Source organism: Dromiciops gliroides, chromosome 1 (genome assembly GCF_019393635.1).
Source record: "Dromiciops gliroides isolate mDroGli1 chromosome 1, mDroGli1.pri, whole genome shotgun sequence".
Classification (NCBI taxonomy): Eukaryota; Metazoa; Chordata; class Mammalia; order Microbiotheria; family Microbiotheriidae; genus Dromiciops; species Dromiciops gliroides.
This window is the reverse complement of record NC_057861.1, coordinates 723,247,677-723,266,612: the sequence shown is the minus strand read 5'-3', so window position 1 is coordinate 723,266,612 and position 18,936 is coordinate 723,247,677. Positions and strand designations below refer to the sequence as shown.

Here is an 18,936-nt window from a genome sequence, read left to right as displayed (position 1 = left end):
TAACTGGATGCACCAGTGAATACATTTCAGTAGGTGCATCCCTGGAATAGTCCTTTCCTCTTACTATTAAATTTGTAGGCACTGCTACCCCTCTTTCCTGCCTTTATCCAATAACCACAAATGGGGGGTGGGGGAGTCTTTACTAAAATCACTCTCAACCAGCTTCCTGCTGTCATAACCCTGTGCCATAGATCTCTGAAATAAATGCAAGTTGTTGTCATTTTAGTTCTTCATTTGAAAACTATATAAACAAATGATCCTTTCTGCAAAGTCACCCTTCAGATCAAGTCTGTCATCTTCCACAAAGCCATCCTTGATAATTCTATTCTCTCCAGATTCTTTATTTTTTCAACTGCCCATAGCCCAGAGTGGGGATCACACATCTGGGACTCTCAATTAAATCAGATATTGGATCCTTCTCCAGCAGTTTTCTGTGGCTAAAACTCATCTCCTCAACAAGATGACCAAAATCCTTGAGGATAGGGTGTGTGAGATATATTCCTGTTTTATTTCCACAGCTTTGCTACAGTACTAGCCATACACCAGAGATCCTCAACAAATACTTGCATCTAATTGCATGTGGGCAGATAAAATATGTCAGAGGTAGAGTAGGCTACAGGAGGATATAGTAAAAAGGGGGCATCATCCTTGAGGGCATGGACTGTTTTTTTGCTTCTTTTTGTATCCCTCTAGTGCTTAGTACAGTTAGTAGCACATAGTAAGTGCTTCTTGTTGTTCGGTCGAGTCTGGCTCTTCATGACCCCATTTGGGCTTGTCTTGGCAGAGATATTGTAGTGGTTTGCCATTTCCTTCAACAACTCATTTTACAGATGAGGAAACTGAGGGAAACAAGGTGAAGTGACTTGCCCAAGGTCACACAGCTAGTAAGTAGCTGAGGCCAGAATTAAACTCAGAAAGGTGAGTCTTTCTGATTCCAGACCTAATGCTCTATCTACTGGGCCATCTAACTACCTGGCAGGAGCTTAATAAATCTTAATTGCATTGAATTATTTAAAATACTCTGTCATTTAGAGTCATTCATAACCTGGCCACGATCCATCTCTCCAGGCAGATTACATGTTACTCCCCCTCCCGCTCTCTATTTGTAGGTCAAACAGACCTCCTTGACATTCCACACAGACAAAATCCCAATGACCTTCCTCTCCTCAGTTCCACCATCTGAAATCCCCAGCTCCCTTCAAGGTTCAGCTAGTGTCACTTGCTACTAGAGATCTTGTCTGATTCGCTGGAAAAGCCATATGGCCCAGCACCTGGGCTTCATAGTCTCTGACACATATTGGCCATGTGAACCTGGCTGGGCAACCCAATGGTCAGGGACTGTTTTCTTTTGCCAATCTTTTCCCACTGACTAAAAGGGTATTTGTTGCTTGTTGAATCCAATGGAAGGGCAGCTAGCTGCTCACAGACATGCTATTGATGTGTGTTAGTTTTCCTAGAAGTCTGGGGTCTAGGTATGGTAAAAGAGAGAGAGAGAGAGAGAGAGAGAGAGAGAGAGAGAGAGAGAGAGAGAGAGAGAGAGAGAGAGAATATGAGCTGAAGGCTATAGCTAAGAGCAAATAATAATAATAATAATAGCTAAAATTTATCCAGTGCTTATCACATGTGCGGCATTGTGCTAAGCACTGTATAATCATGATCTCACTTGATCCTCACAAAAATCCCAGGAGGAAGGTTTAATTATTTTTCCCATTTTACAGATAGAAAACTGAGTCAAATAGAGGTTAACTAGCTATCATGGAGCAAGCATGAAGAGTACAAAAGAGTAATCACTTTCAGTTGAGTGATCATGAGGAAGGAGTGAATGAATGAAAACACTTCCATTAAACACTTACTATGTGGCAGGCACTGTGATATACAATAGGGATACAAAATGCAGTCCTCACATTCATCTGAAAAAATCATGATGCCCAAGGCTGTACAAGGTAAATGTCCGTGAAGCATATTCTGGGGCCAACTAGATGCATGTCTTTGGGGGAGTTGGCACTAACTGGTCAGGCCATCACGGGTCCAAGGATGAGTTCCAAACTCAGTGGATTAATTTATCTATTGGGTTGGGATGAAGGGGTGGCATTGTATCCCATCAATAAGGGGCTAATCCATGTGACAGAGTAGATTCGGAATCATGAGCTGTTAGAGATTATGTTCTGATTCAGGAGTTGCTATAATAACAATAACAGAAATGCTGTAGCATTTTCAAGTTTGCAAAGCACTTCATTTATAGCCTCACACCTGAGAGTTAGTTACAACAACTCAGTGAAGTAGTTATCATGAGCTGCATTTTGCAAGTGAAGAAGCTGAGGAGATCCAAGAGGTGAAGTCACACAGCTTGTAAATGTCACAGTGAGACTTGATCCTGGGTCTCCCTGGGACCCATTCCAGCATTCCATCCATTGTATTAGGCTGGGGAGTGATTCAGGGACTCTGAACAGGAAAGGGTATGGGTAAGCTCAGAAAGTCTAACCAAAGGGTGAGTGATTAAGTGGTAGCCAGGATTCAAAGAGTGATTTCCATGAGGGGTTATGTTACCGGCTTAACCCAGTACCTTTGGCAAAAATGAAGGACAATTATAAAAGATTATCAGATCCAATATTTTCTGAGCTCTTCTTAGTTTATTTGGGGAAAAAGGTAGGACAAGGGAGATATGTATAACTATTAGCTACAGCAACATATATGAAAAAAGTTCATTGAATCAATCAACAAGTAGTCAATCAACAGGCAACTCTGTACCTGGCACTTTTCAAGCACCAGAGATGCAAGGACAAAAACAAGGCAGTCCCTGATCTGAAGGATAAGAACATTTTCAGTTTAAATAGGCGGGGCTGTAATAGATTGAGGGGAGGGGGATCTTAGATAAAAAGCTTAAGGGAGTAAGTGATACCACACCTGAGGCAGGAAAGTGCTAAGGATTCTAAAAACTGGGGAGGGGAAAAGAGTAATGGGGTGGGGAGGAACAGTCTATAAATGCTAGGTGATAGGCAGGCATCCTCAACCAACCCAACTACAGGTGACCCAGACATAGGTTGGGTCACATAACATAGTTTATGTGAAAGGGAAGAATCTGAAGTAGACTGGGAAGGTAAATTAAGGGTAGATTACAAAGAGCCTTCAAAATCAGACTACGGAGACTGCACTTTATCCTAAGGGCCCCAGGAAGCCGTCATAGGCGGGGGAAGTAGGACATGGGCAGACCTTGCCTTCAGAAGTCCATTCTGTCAGGCTTGTGTTCAGACAGGAGAGAAGCTGGTAGAGGAGTACCAATCAGGATGCTGTTACAACAGACTAGGTGAAAAATGATGAGGATGTGAATAAGATTGCTAGTCATGTGACTGGAAAGAAGGCAAGAGACAGAAAGGAAGCTGGGGTGACTTGCTGGAGAAGGTTTGGCAAAGGATTGCCTATGGGGAAGGGGAGGAAGAAAAAGAGAATGAATAATGACATTAGGTATGAGCAAGAATAACTGGGAAGTAAGTGTCTAAAAATTTAAAGGATAGAAACTAGATCCGGGATTTCACTTGGCACAGCGAACTTTCAGGGAAGGAAATTCTATCGGTGGAGATGGATACCTTCTCTGCAATTTAGAGGAGAGGGACCTAGAACATTGAAAAGTTAAGTGACTTGCGGAAGTCACACATCCAGTATGTATCAGAACGGGATTTGAACTCAGATATTCCTGACTTTGTGACTGGCTCTCTGTATACCCTACCAGACTGCCTCTTAAAGACCTGTTCATTTTACAAGCACTTATCAATGTCAAAGTCTATTCATTAAATTACAGACTCACACCTTGATTTTGGCTCACAGAAGTATGAGCCCAGCTTGGGTCCCTCAAAGGAAGCACTCCACAACTTTGAAGTTCACAATTGCATTTACAAATTGCTCTTATCAAAGCAAAGCCACTGACTTAAACAATTAATCTTTACAATAGACATAAACAGAAGCACAAACAGTGAATTCCTTGATTGATGGATTTGTCCTTCCCTGCTTTAGCTATTAGCTTACGGTGAAATACCAAGCTTAAATCTCATTAGTAATTCAATTTAACTGTTTCTGGGAGAGGTGAACATCTTATTCAAAATTCCAAGGTTCACATGGATCTGTCAGTCCTCCCATTCCATCCTGTCTAAGGCCTCCCTTAAATTCGTCAGAAATATTTCCCACTAAAAGTTTTGGGAGCCATCCTCAATCTCTCTTGATACAATACCCAAGAAACCACATGAGCTCTATGCATTGTTTGGCCCTTATTCTTGCTGTGTGATTAATTCATCTTCTTTTTCACACATACCATCCTTTTATTCAAGATCTCCTTTGTTATTCTTTGTTGGCAATTTGTTGTAATCTTCTTAACCTACCAAGTCAAGTCAACAAAGCATTTTATTAAGCACCTACTATTATTACTAATAGGGTAGCTAGGTATCACAGCGAATGGAGTACTGGGCTTGGAATCAGGAAGACTCATCATCCAGATTTCAAATATGGCCTGAGGCACTTACTACTTGTGTGGCCCTGGGTAAGTGTTTGCCTCAGTTTCTCATTTGTAAAATTAGTTGGAGAAGGAAATGGGAAACCATTCCTGTATCTTTGTCAAGAAAACCCCAAATGGGGTCACAAAGAGTTGAAAAATGACTGAACAGCAAAAACATTATTACTAATACTATTACTATTAATAGTAATACTATTACCCTCTGATTTGTCCCTCTGACTGGAGAGCAGGGCCATGCACTTCAGGACCTCTATTTAAGGAAGAAGCTCAACACAGTTTTTCTCCTCATTTCCTACCAGCTACACTGTTTTGGGGGTTCTTTAGAATGCTACATCATTCTCCCACATTGGGTACCTTTTTATCTGTGTCCAGTTTTTCAGCTATCTTTTCTTCAGTCTTCCCCCAATAGACTTTAAGTACCTTGAAGGCAGGAACTTTATTTGTTTTGGTGTGTATTTATATCCCCAGTGCTTAGCACAGTGCCTGGCACAGCATCAATTAATAAATATTTATTGTCTGACCAACTTCTATGTGCTAGGCAATGTGCTAAGCCTAGAGATACGAAGAATGGCAAAAATCAGTCCCTGCTCCCAAAAAGCTTGTGGTATAATGTTGCAGACAACATACAACCACGATACATATAGAATGAAATGGAAATTGTCATTAACAGGAAGACATTACTTTTAAGGAAGATTGAGTAAGGCTTCTTGTGGAAGGTAGGATTTAAGGGGACTGATGAAAGAATTCAGCAATCTCCTAAACAATCTAGACTGTTCTATTCTTCCTCGTTAACTCTTTCCCCAATCTGCTGCCCCTTTATATTTTTTATTTTATTTGGGGGGGGCATGAGGCAGTTGAGGTTAACTGACTTGCCCAGGGTCACACAGCTAGTAAGTGTCAAGTGTCTGAAGCCGGATTTGAACTCATATCCTCCTGAATCCAGGGCTGGTGCTTTATCCACTTTGTCACCTAGCTGCCCCACCCCTTTACATTCAACCAAGATCTAGAACAGGACACTGAGAAGGAATGGTTAGAGTGGTAAGAGGAGAAACAAGAGTTAGGTACTGTCATGAAAATCCAGAGAGGAGAGAAGATTTGGATTATAATATTTCCTCTGGCAAACACAGGCTTGTGGGACTCTGGGCAAGTCATGTGACCTTAACCTCTCTAGGCATAAGTTTCCTTGAGTATATAATGAAGAGGATCCTACTACTTGGTCTAAAGTGCTCTTCCAGGTCTAGGTCTATACTGCTACGGCCCCTAATTGCTAATTAAAAATTCTCTAATGGGGCATTATATATATATATATATATATATATATATATATATATATATATACAAGGGCATAAATGTGTATATTTATCACATATGTATACATATGTGATACTGATGGATAAGCTCAGTAGGTTGTCCATCCAACTTTTGTCTTGCCAGTGAGTATTTTTCATCCACCTGGTATTTCCTATTGATATATTTTTGTGGCTCTTCAACACATCAAGAATCTGTGATTTTGGTAATGTTGGCAATTCCCTCCATTGATGCCAATGTAATCTTCCTCCTTTATGATATGATACAGTCTTAAGAATAGCTGTAATTATTTCTTTTGTTTTGGGTGCTGTTGTTTTTTTTTCTCTATTTTGAGGTTTTGCATCACTGCTCTGATTCTTTCTCTTGTAACAGGATTAATGCAGAAATAGGATTAATGTTATTATGTGTATATATATATATGTGTGTGTGTGTGTGTGTATATATATCTATATGTATATGTATAGAGATATATAGATATAACCTATATCAGATTACCTGCTGTCTAGGGGAGGGGGGGAGGGAGGGGAGGGAGGGAGAAAAATCTGAAATTGTAAAGCATGTATAAACAAAAGTCGAGAACTATCTTTACATGTAATGGAAAAAATAAAATACCTCATACATTAAAGTAAAAAAAAATAAATATATACAGTTACAAAAAAAAAAAAAGAATAGCTGTAATTACAGGATCCATGATCTGGCATTTGTGGTGACACTAAGAATGAGCCCCCACAAACATCACTGTACTATACCTTGTACAATAGACCTGCCTACAGTACCACTTCTGAAGCCTTTGCCACTCAGTAGGCCTTGCTGGAACTGGTACTCCAAAGACCCTAGCTTTCAAAGAACTTGAGGTCAACTCAGAGCTACACTGAAGCACCAGAGGAGAATTTTATTATTTTTTTTTTCCTTTAAAAGTAACTATAATTCCTTCCCATATACACAGGAGGTTTAACAGTTCAACTGCTTTATTTATATTAGTGTTGGTCGATAGTCACAAAACATTAACCACCATTTTAGGAGCCTTTTATATTTGCTAAAAATAATAAATGCCCCTGTGACCATCATTTTCTTTTTAATTAAACTCAAGGTAACTGAATCTTCTCCAGGGGTCAGTGACATGGCAATGCCTCACAGAATTCTGCTGAAGGTTAATGCAAAGGGAAACAGTAGAGGAAAAAGAGGGAAAAATAACACTTTTCAAGGTTTTATTGGAAGGAAATCAGCAGCACTAATGGAGACAGGGTGCTTGATTCTATCCAATAAATAAAAAACGTACTTGTGAATTCATCGGAAAGAGAGTTTCAACAAAATGAGATACTGATGACATACCATAATGCTCCTGGGCCTCAATGTTCTTCCTTCTTGGGATGCTTTTAAAAGATTTAGATATGCTCTTAAATTGTACATTCAGACCAAAGTGAAGAGATTTAAAGAAATGGGAAAGAAGTCTATAGCTTTATGTATGGCTCTTTGATAGAATAGGATTCTAGGAAGTTCAGAGAATAACATTAGCTCCTTAGAAGTAGCATCGTAATTTATTTATCACTTTATTATCTCTACCAGCACCAAGCATGGAGCTGTTCATATGGTGGGCTCTTAATAAATGTTTAATCAATGAATGTTTGACTGAAAAAAATCTTAAGAGGTGCTTATTGCCCCCCTCCCCCTTACTCTCACTCTCACTTTCATCATTCTACAGCCATAGAACAAGGGTGCTTTTGAGGGTGACAAGTCAGTATGGCAGAGCGGATCAAAGGCAGGCTTTGGAGTCATCAAGACCTTAGTTTAAGCCCTTGGAGCACAAACTGACTGGATGACCCTGGGTCAGTCATTGAACATCTCAATGGCTCTAGGCCAGTCTGTGATGGAACTATCTTCATCTAGAGCAAACTGTGAAATATTCATTGTATTTGGCAAATAGCAAATGTTACAAATCAGAGCTTTATTTATTGTTTCATAGATGATCTAGACTTCAGGAAATGATGGATAAAATGCTAAGAATGCAGATGAAACTTAAAAGTGTGTCCTGCATGCTTGTACATTCATTCATTAAATAATAAACATAAAAATGTGTTTAATATTAAAGGTTCATTTATTAAATACCACCACACCCCTACCTCCCAATCACTCTGTAACACTAAGCAATAGATGAAGACACTTTCACAGCAGGAGTTCCCTTGGCTGATCATGTCACAGGTTTGAGCCAAAAATGCTTGAAGGCAAAGGAAGCCATATGAACTTTGTCGGAGATTAACAATTGGTCCATATAATTCTGCTGGGGCAAAACACTAATCAATAGGCTGCAGGGTTTCCAGATCATAATTACAATGCACAGTTTCCAATCATTGTGTTTTGGACACAACTTCAAGTTATTATTAACATTTTTTAAGTATATTGTATAGCAGAAGCTACTTCCACATGTCAGCTGACTCTTGGGAACATCTATAATATGATATGGCCCAGATATACATTCATTAAGTTCTTCATCTATCATCCTAGTATCTATCCTAGGAGCATTAAAAACAAGAATTACTTAAGCACCTACTTAGTGTTAGACACTAGGCTAGCCAGTGGGGAAACAGAGACGAGAATAAAATATACCTTGGCCTCCCTTATATTCTCCTGAGGGAAACAATAATAACAACAATACAATGACAACAAAATAGAAAGAAACTTTTCTTTTGGTATATGGGAGAAGGAAACTGATATGAACCAATAATCACTGTCTCCATGAGTTGATATTTAAAACTGTAAGCTTAGTCACTGTCTCTTTTCATATGCACAAATTCCAAGAATTGCATAGTATTCTTTTTTTTTTGTGGGGGGTGGGGCAATGGGGTTTAAGTGACTTGCCCAGGGTCACACAGCTAGTAAGTGTCAAGTGTCTGAGATTGGATTTGAACTCAGGTCCTCCATAATCCAGAGCCAGTGCTCTATCCACTGCACCACCTAGCTGCCCCCTGCATAGTATTCTTATGATTATTAGGGATAGGAAAAGGAGCAGCCCCTATGATTTTCTTGGTACAAAGAACTGTCAGGTGCTAAAACTCCCTCTATCAATGCCTTTGACATGGTCGCCAGCATATATTTTAGTGACCTATAGCTCTCAGAGCACCTTAAGTACTTTGCCCAGAGTAACAAGGCAATAGATCCAAGCGGCAGAACTTGGAAGAAACCAGTTCTTCCAGGATCCAAGACCAGCTTTCTATCCATTATGCCATCCTCTCCTGCTTTTATGATGTTCAGTCATTTTTCAGTCATTTTTCAACTCTTCACAACCCCATTTGGATTTGTTTTCTTGGCAAAGGTACTGGAGTTGCCGTTTTCTACTCCAACTCATTTTGCAGATGAGGAAACTGAGGCAATCAGGGTTAAGTGACTTGTCCAGGGTCACACAGCTAGTACGTGTCTGAGACCATATTTGAACTTAATAAACTGAGTGTTCCTGACTCCAGGCTCGACACTCTATCCACTGCCCCACCTACCTGCCCACAATCTTGCTAATATATATTAAAACAAGATGCAGAGACGACTAATGTTTTAAGACAGGTCTCCATTTCAGCAAAAATCAAACTGGATTTAATATAAGCAATGAACCAATTGACAGATACTACCTGAAAATGCCTCTATAATCTAGAAAAGGAGGTTTTAAGTGTGTGTGTGTGTGTGTGTGTGTGTGTGTGTGTGTGTGTGTGTGTGTGTGTAAATGTCTGGATCACATGTATATGTCTAAGGGCACTCTTTGGCAGACTGATGAAGCCTATCAATCTCTTCTCAGAATAATGTTTTTTAAATAAATAAAATACATGGAATTGCAAAGAAAACCCATCATTTTCAAATCTAATCAACAAAATATTACTAAGCAAATTTGGAATATAACATAAACAAGTAGCAGACTTAACTACAATAATGCTGAATAGTGAGCATAAGCAGTATTTGGGGATATCAGCAATTTTAATCTGATATGGGGAAGAGAATAATCTTTTATGTCCATCTACCAGGTGCCAAGCAGTGTGCTAAATGGTCTTAAAACTCTATGAAGTAGGGGGCAGCTAGGTGGTTCAGCAGATAAAGCACCGGCCCTGGCCCTGGATTCAGAAGGACCTGAGTTCAAATCCGGCCTCAGACACTTGACACTTACTAGCTGTGTGACCCTGGGCAAGTCACTTAACCCTCATTGCCCTGCCAAAAAAAAAAAAACAACCTCTATGAAGTAGCTGTTATTATTATCTTTATTTTAAAGTTGAGGAATTCAAGACAAACAGAGGTTGAGTGACTTGTCCAAGCTCACATAGCTAGGAAGTGTCTGCAGCCACATTTGAATTCAGGTCTTCCTAACTCCAGGCCCAGAGTTCTATTCACTGCATCTCCTAGCTACCACTAAAGCCTATGGGAAAAAAGCTGTGATTTCTAATTGATGAGAAGTCCCAGGTCCTACTAACATTGCTGTGCTGTTTTGGCCTACATTCAAAATTGAAAGAAATGCTAAATTTCAACAAGAGGTGAGTAGGGAAAAATATCTAGGTGAATATATATTAAAATCCATATTTAATATTTGTCATATAAACATAATGTTATCTAATATTATATTATGTTATATTATTTTTCCCCTCCAAGGTTATATAGACCCTTGAAATAAGGAATTCTGACCTAGAGATAACCAACTGGTTACAGAAGTCATTCAGGCTTTTCTCAATTACTAGTCCCTCTATTCCCACACCCCAATTATTAAATGTATTTATTCTGAGTACTTGTCAATTACCCTCAACAGACCCAGGGATAAACATCATTTCATATTTGTCTTGTATCCCTTCTGTCTAGCACAATGCCCACTACAAAGGTGTTTAATAACTGCATGTTGAATATAATTGGATCTGGCCTTATCTCTCTTCCCAGTTGATCTTTTGAGACATTTTCTATATACTCTTTAATACAGATTTTTTTTAAAAAAGAGTCTATACTTGTTAGTCAACCTTCAGCTCCTATAAATCTAAAACTCGGTGATCAACGATCAAGGTTATGAGAATAAAAAAGCGCCAAAAACACTTCAAGTCTGTTTCTTGAACTTGTGCATGCACACTCTGATAAACTGTCAAGATTCAAATGGGATAAATGAAACTCAATTCAAGATTTAGGATGCTGCAATAGATGAGATGATTTGAAATAAGTTTATCTGTAAAAACATTGAAGATATCAAGATTTATAAGCAGAGAGCAGTGACATCTCCGTTTCATTGTTCTTTCAGCCATCACATCATATTAAACTGCAAACAAATCTTGGGGGGAAATGACAGTCATTTGAGTTTATAGCCACAGCTTATTTAAATTGCTATATTCAAAAACCATCAATTCATGTTTTTTTCCCCAAAAAATCTATTTGGGGACTAATTATAATTCAGTGGACATCTTTGAACATGGTCTTGATGAAGGGAAGGCAATGCTATTAAAACAAAGCCTAAATCGACTGAAAAAGAATCTTTCACAGAGAACTTAGAAAGTCCACCTTGTTTTTGAAGCTTTCCTTAAACACCATTTTAATGAAGGAGGGCCACAGAGAGAGAGATGTTCTTGGTAAGAGTAACAGTGCCTTACAGTTTAGGAATGGAATGAGTTGTGCGGGCTGGCTCACCTCGGATTTCTATCTATCAAAACTATTTATATGAGCCAGATACCATTGGTAATATACCCAATAAACTAAAAGGAGGAATCGGGTCGACAGATTTTTTAAAAACAAAATCAGAACAGCATAGATAGATCAAATGCATGGGTGGTAGTTGCTTTTGTGTTTTTGTTTTTTGTTTTAGGGGGTAGGTGGGAGTGGAAAAGGCTGTTACCTCCTCCCCACCTCTTAATCAGAGTGCTAGATTTTGTCACCTCAAAGTACAGAGATATATTTACAGATTTTTTGCATATGGTGGGTAGTTTTGCTAAAGCTGTATTTTGTGGTGGTTGTTTTTGTAAGGGATGAGTCTATGGAAAGAGGTCGGAAGATAAGTATAGTTGAAAATGTAGGTGATACAGGAACACAAGGTAGCAATAAAGATGTACTGAAGAACATGAAAACACTTAGAAACTTCCATGCTATTGAATTTAGAAATATTGACACCCATATGGCTTCTAACTCTGCTTTCACAATGGGATTTTAAACCATGGGGATGAATGAATGAAAAAATATGCGTTAAGTACCTACCATGCTGCAGGCACTGTGCTAGGCATACAATACAAGCTAAGGGATGCCTGCCCTACAAGGCGCTTAGACTCAAATAGTAAAAGGCAACATTTAAAAGAGAAACTTCAAATACTTCAAACTAGAGTTAGAGGTAGGAAGGACTTCAGGATATGTACAAAGTGGCACAGTGTGGTATGGTTTGGATATGGCCAAGGAAGAGGTGTGATGGCCTGATTCTGGACAAGATGAGATGAAAACTCCCTTATCAGAGCTCCCAGGTCCCAGGGGAAAAGAAATCAATCTCTCTCTCTCTCTCTCTCTCTCTCTCTCTCTCTCTCTCCCTCCCTCCCTCCCTCCCCCTTACTCTCTCCCCCTTCCCCCCCTCTTTTATTCTACATTGATTTCCGGGGATGGGAGAGAATTATTTCTATTCTTATACAACAACATCAAGTACTTAAATATCATAATTTTGAGCTGCCCTTGCATGGAGGGGCTGTTTTGGGAAATAGTAATTTCCCTGTCACTGGAGGTGTTCAAAGTTCAGATGACTATTTTCTAGGGAAACAATAGAAGGGATTCTTCCCTCAGAGTCAGACCTAGATTACCTCTAAACTCTCTTCCAATTCCAACAGTGTATGATTTTTTAAAAAATGGAAACCTAAAAAAATACCATTTTAAATACATAATGCTATCCTGGGTGAAGTCTGGTGATCAGCGACACAAAGGACTTTGAACAGAAGTACCTTAAACAGTTTATTAAATGATCTAAGTAACAAAAGCTATCAAGGATAAATGGTAGCTGAGGGCAGCTCTCTGTGTCTTCCCTAATTCTCTGCCAAAGGCATACTATCCTGTTGCCCTGGAGCTGGAGTTTGAACTGAGCAGAGAAGTTCCTGGACCAGCTTCACATCATACTTTGTGGAATTGTTTCTTGTCATTAGGTGATGCGATTTCACCCTACCCACATAAGCTGGGCCATTGGAAGGAGCTGAAACCCCTTCCAACTCTTTCATCTTGCCCCTTGTCTTGGTTAGGTCTCACTTAATTTTCTCGTGTTCTACACAGTTCTGGCAAGACACCAGTGGGTCTATAGGGAGACCCACTCCAGATGGAAGGGTGGGAATTTTCATAAGTACTCCTTAAAGACTTATTATAGTCACCCCATACTTAAACCTGTACAGTGATTTAGCAATTTATAGTAATGATGAATTGTGGGGAAAATGAATTATGAATATAAGGTAATATTGAGATATTGTCTACACTCCTACTGTATTTACACTCTGAAAAGTCAGTGGAGGCACAGGAGGAAGAACACTAGAATTTGGAGTCAGAGGGTCTAAATGTCAATCCTAATTCTGCCATATATCAGTTGTGTGACTGTGGGTGCATCATTCAACCTTTGTGTTTCTCAGTTTCCTCCTCAATAAAATGCAATTGACTTTATGACTTTTAAGCTCTAAATTCCTTTTCTTTTTCTTCCTTCCTTCCTTCCTTCCTTCCTTCCTTCCTTCCTTCCTTCCTTCCTTCCTTCCTTCCTTCCTTCCTTCCTTCCTTTCTTTCTTTCTTTCTTTCTTTTGTTTTCTTTGGTGAGACAATTGGGGTTGTGACTTGCCCAGGGTCACACAGCTAGTGTCAAGTGTCTGAGGCTGGATTTGAACTCAGGTCCTCCTGACTCCAGGGCCAGTGATCTAATCCACTGAGCCACCCAGCTGTCCTAAACTCTAAATCTATGATACTATGATATCATGATGTCAGTATTTACTACATCAGTTCATATAATTCATTTTCACCTTCTCATCCTGTGATTCTTGGTCATGGATCCTCTCCAGAAGATTGCACCAATGTTTTAGAGCCCTTCCTATGTATCTTTTTTTAATGTCTTAGGTAACTGTGAAGCCCACAATCTGTCCACCTGTTGTCTGTCCCTTGCTCACTTTATATAATTTGCCCACTTCCTTTTCATACATTTCCTGGATGAAATGCTTTAGGACACTTCTTATTTATATGTAATCATGACCATTGTGTTTCTCTCTATTGATTTTTGGGCAGCTCCCAGCTTTGTTCTTTTGGAGATGGTATTGTTCCAATATTGGGAAAAATAGAGGATCATCAGGACAACCTTAACCCTAATCCACCCAGTTCCTATATCTGAAGAACACCAGGCTTTTCCAATTGTCCTGAACTCACCCATATATTTTGTATCCCCTACTTAAAATGTGAGTTCCATGTGAGTAAAGGGTAACCACACTTTCCACTGGTTTCTATAGCACTTAGCACAGCTCTAGGTACATGGTAAGCACTGAATTAATGTTCTTCCATTACATTCCACTGAAGTTTGGCACAGGATCACAGGATCTCCTCTGGAGAGTAAAGGGCATAAGTGTCTCCATTTTATGTCTTGATTGACATTAATCACTGGAAGGTTATTGAACCAGGCTCTTCCTGTGGCTGAATTTATCAAGGAAGCTTTTATGATCTTATCATCTTCTTGATGGAGTCTTTGTTCTACTGAATGAAATGTTTTTTTTTCTTTGTGTGTTTGGTTTGGTTTTGTTGTAATCAAGAAACAACAAACACCATAGGATCCTGCATTCTCTGTACCTTTCAGTCAATTGTGTGACTTTGAAGATACAGTCTATAATAGGAAACGGTCTGCAAAAGCTTAGCTGTTCCTTTTCATATTTTCATGAAGGATAACCTTGGCACATTGTTTAGATCAATCTCATAACAATGTTTTTTTCAAGATAAGGAATGACAGAAGGGCAGATACTAGAGATAGGGCCAACCTCAGAACTAAGAAGACCAGGTCCATGTTTAGACAGGCTGGCTTTGCAACCTCGAGCAAACTCCAGTTCCCACAATGCCCCAGGCAACTCTCATAAGACAATAAGTAGCAAAGCAGGTGCCGATGTGCCCTAGTAGAAAGAATGTCCACATTATCAGTTTCCTACACTGATATAATCATTAAGCTAGTTTAAAGAAACGTATGATTATGAATTGGTCATCTTTGATGGCCTCTCAGTTACCTTTCTAGGGTAGCACTTTAAAATGGTCTATGATTTTCCCAATTTTTTTTTTATTTGCACTCTTCCTAAAGATAGCTTGTAAAAAACAATTCCCTCCATATTTGTAAAGTGTGTTGTCTTCAGCATGGATTGCTTTGGTGTTTCTGTTCCTGACTGCTTTTCCTAACTATCTTTTCAAGTGCAATTTCTATAACCGAGTTTAAGAGATGAGGAATGGAAGTGTTAGGCTACATCTGTGGGGGTCCCATTCTCACTTAATGGAAAGATTGATCATGACAGAAACAATGACATATCTTTTCCATTTTCTACCTACTTAATGTCCTCTTGCTAGCTTTGTCTATAAATGTTCTTGGGATTGAGACCTTCATTAGGTCTCAAATCAAGCTCTCTGAAAACGTTTTTTTCTTCCATTTTATTCTAGGCCTAACCTTGGCTAATCCAATGACTCAGGCTTAGGGGTTAGAAAGCAACAAGGCACTTCTGGACCACAAAATATGATATAACCAACTTTATTGATAATAAGAGATAAAAGAATATACATATAATGCCTAAAGTTAAAAAAAATATTCTGACTTAGAAAACAATGCTACTGTAACAGTTACAATGGTAACTACCATAATAGGTGATAAAAGTGTTTTCCATGGGGAAGAAAAAGTTATAGTAAAAACATGTTCCCCCTCCCCCCAATACACACGCAGACACACAGTATATAGTGTATTAATGCACTATCAGTGGAGCTGTGAACTGAAAAACAGTTTGGAACTATGCCCAAAGGGCTATAAAACTGTACACACCCTTTGACCCAGTAATACCACTACTAGGTCTGTACCCCAAAGAGATCAAAGAAAAATAAAAGGACCTATGTATCAAAAAATACTTGTAGCAGCTCTTTTTGTGGTGGCAAAGAATTGGAACTTGAATGGATACTCATCAATTGGGTAATAGCTGAACGAGTCATGATATACGATTGTGATGGAATATTATTGTGCTATAAGAAATGACAAGCAGGATGATTTCAGAAAAACGTGGAAAGACTTGTATGAACTAATGTATAGTGAAGTGAACCAAACCAAGAGAACATTATACACAGTAATAGCAATATTGTTTGATGAAGAACTGTGAATGACTTAGCTATTCTCAGCAATCCAATGAACCAAGACAATCCTAAAGGAGTAATGATGAAGTATACTATCTGAATACAGAGAATGAACTGATATTGATTGAATATGGCCTGAAGCAAACTATTTTTCACTCTCTTTCTTTCATTTTTTTGAGTCTTCTTATACAAAATGACTAACATGGAAATGTTTTACATAATTGCACATGGATAACCCATATCTTATTGCTTACTGCCTCAGGGAGGGGGTGGAGCAAGGAAGGGACGTATAGATTTTGGAATTCAAAACTTTGATTAATGTTTATTTTAAGAAAAGAAATGACAGGCAAAATGGTTTCAGGGGGAAAAAAAAAAACACCTAGAAGACTTATTGGAGCGGATGGAAAGTAAAGTGAGAAGTACCAGGAAAACACTGTATATAGTAACAGCAATATTGGAACAATAATCTACTGTAAAAAGACTTAGCTACTTTGAGAAATACAATATTCCATGACAATTCCAAAGTAATCATGATGAAAAGTGCTTTCCACCTTCAGAGACAGAATTGATGAACTGAGTGTAGATTAAAACATGCTTTCTTTCACTTCAGTTTTTTTTTTTAATTTTTCTTGCCTTTTTTTCACAACATGGCTAACGTTTTGTATGGCTATATCTATCTCAATGTCTATATCTATATCTGGGCAGTTAGGTGGCATAGTGGATAGAACACTAGCCCTGGAGTCAGGAGGACCTGAGTTCAAATCTGGACTCAGATAGTTGACACTTACTAGCTGTGTGGCCCTGGGTAAGACATGGAACCAGATTGCCTCAAAACATCCAAGGCCATCCCTAGTAATCCTGATTTCTATCTTTCTATTGGATCCAGATGGCTCTGGAGGAGAGAGTGAATCTGGTGACTTTGTACAACCTTCCCTCAATTCAATTCACTGTAAGTCATGACAGCTGTCATGGTCCTCTTCAAGAACGAAAGACAAACAACAACCCATATCTATAACAATGGTACTGTATTTCTGCTTTCTCAATGAGAGAGGAGTTAGAGAAAGGGAGAAAATTCAGAACTGAAATTTTTCTAAATTCTGACAAATACCACCCCACCCAGTCAGGTTTTTTGTGTCTCAGGTGGTAAGGAAGCCAAACAGACTCCAAGCCCCCTTAAATAATCAATATAGCATACATAAAACAAATGGCACTTTTAAAACATGCTTACATTGTTTCACTATATGTGAAAAAATATTACTTCTACCATTCTCCTCCACAGTATTTTATTAATAAACTTCTATTTTTACCCAGTATTGTACCAGACTGCCCTTAGGCTTCCAAATAACCTACAAGCTCTTGTCCACTTAAACCATATTTTCCAATGAGTTTTTCACTATCCTTTTCTATTCCTAACTTCACAATGAAGTAACAGTATATGACGACTTTGTGTAGAGGTTCTTGTCAAATTCTTTGTTAAAAATGTCTACCAACTGATACTCTGCATTAGATGCTGGGGCCTAAGCTCCAATTATCTCCATGCTATTCTTTTTGCTTATGCTCATCATAAGCGCTGTAAGACAAGATGGTCAAATGTCCCATGAAATGATATTGCTGATTGCCTATGGGCACACAATGAAACCAGCTCCCCCAACTAATTTGTTTACCTTTCCAAGCAGAACTGAGAGTCAACCATGCATTTAGCTTCAACTTACTTTTTTTTTTCCTTCCAGCTTTATTTATTGCAAGAAGGTCATATTACTGTGGTTCAGTTATTTCACTACTATGCCAATTTGTTGGTCAGTTGGACAAAGATCTCGCATCTCTATCCCAAGTAGTTCAGTGAGCTTTAATAGAGAACCTAAACGTTTTGTGATTGTGAACACCATCTGCCCTCTATTCTGCCACTCCCTACTCCCCAGCCCTAACACTGCATAAGCAAGGATAAAATGGGAAGACTTGGAAATGAAGGACATTCAAAATGTTTTTGTATCACGGCTGCCCATGGTTAATAAAATGTGACACTTACTGGACAACTTACTATTGGTGAGGCTCTTGGTTCTTAGTAGGTTAATTCTCAGAAAGCAGACACAGTCTATCCCTGAGACTATTTTTTTAAAGCTTTTTTAGCCTCAAAGAACACATCATTGCTTGTGATGGCATAGCCTTCAAGAATTCAGGGTCAAATTCATGTCACAATAAGGCAGCAGAGTAGGATTTTCTGAAGGTTTTTACTAAAGAGGATTCGTAATTATAATTACATTCAAGGAAAGTGACATTTCAGCATTGCCTGGGGATTTAACAGTCTTTAGTATTCATTACAATTGGGGGTGGGGTGGGGGAGGTGGACATCTGTGGCAGACATTAATTAAAACCTTTGCTTCATTTCTTCTGAGACTTCTACATGATATTAACCAATTAAACACGCCTATGAGTAGCACAGGTAACCCCTCTGGAAGTAAGCACTTAATAGACAACTCTTGTAGAAATGAGTCCCTAGACTTTAACTCCATGAGTTTGTGTACATGCCTTTCTGCTTAGCCAAATGATGAGAGGATGGTGGTTAGGGAAAGAATTGTGCTAATTGAGGCCAAGGTCATTGATGCCAGAGCACCACATTCACATGGTTCATTTATCTTCATTCTGGCCCATTGCCACATACTCCATGGTAACCCTAGCCAGCTGTCCCATAAACATATTCTACTGGTCAAGGTGTGGGGGAGGACAAACAGAAAAAAGTATTATAAATCATTAAAAAAAAAACAACCGGTGAATTATTGTATATTGCCTCATGCAGAGGAATCACATATATTGTGAACTTTTACTTACAATCATAA

General features: G+C 38.9%; 1 protein-coding gene across 1 annotated transcript in view; it reads right to left on the bottom strand.

Moving 5' to 3' along the window:
* Nucleotides 1–18,936, bottom strand: part of CNTN3 (contactin 3) — a 450,405-nt gene that overhangs the window by 304,590 nt on the left and 126,879 nt on the right. The gene's annotated exons all lie outside the window — the stretch shown is intronic.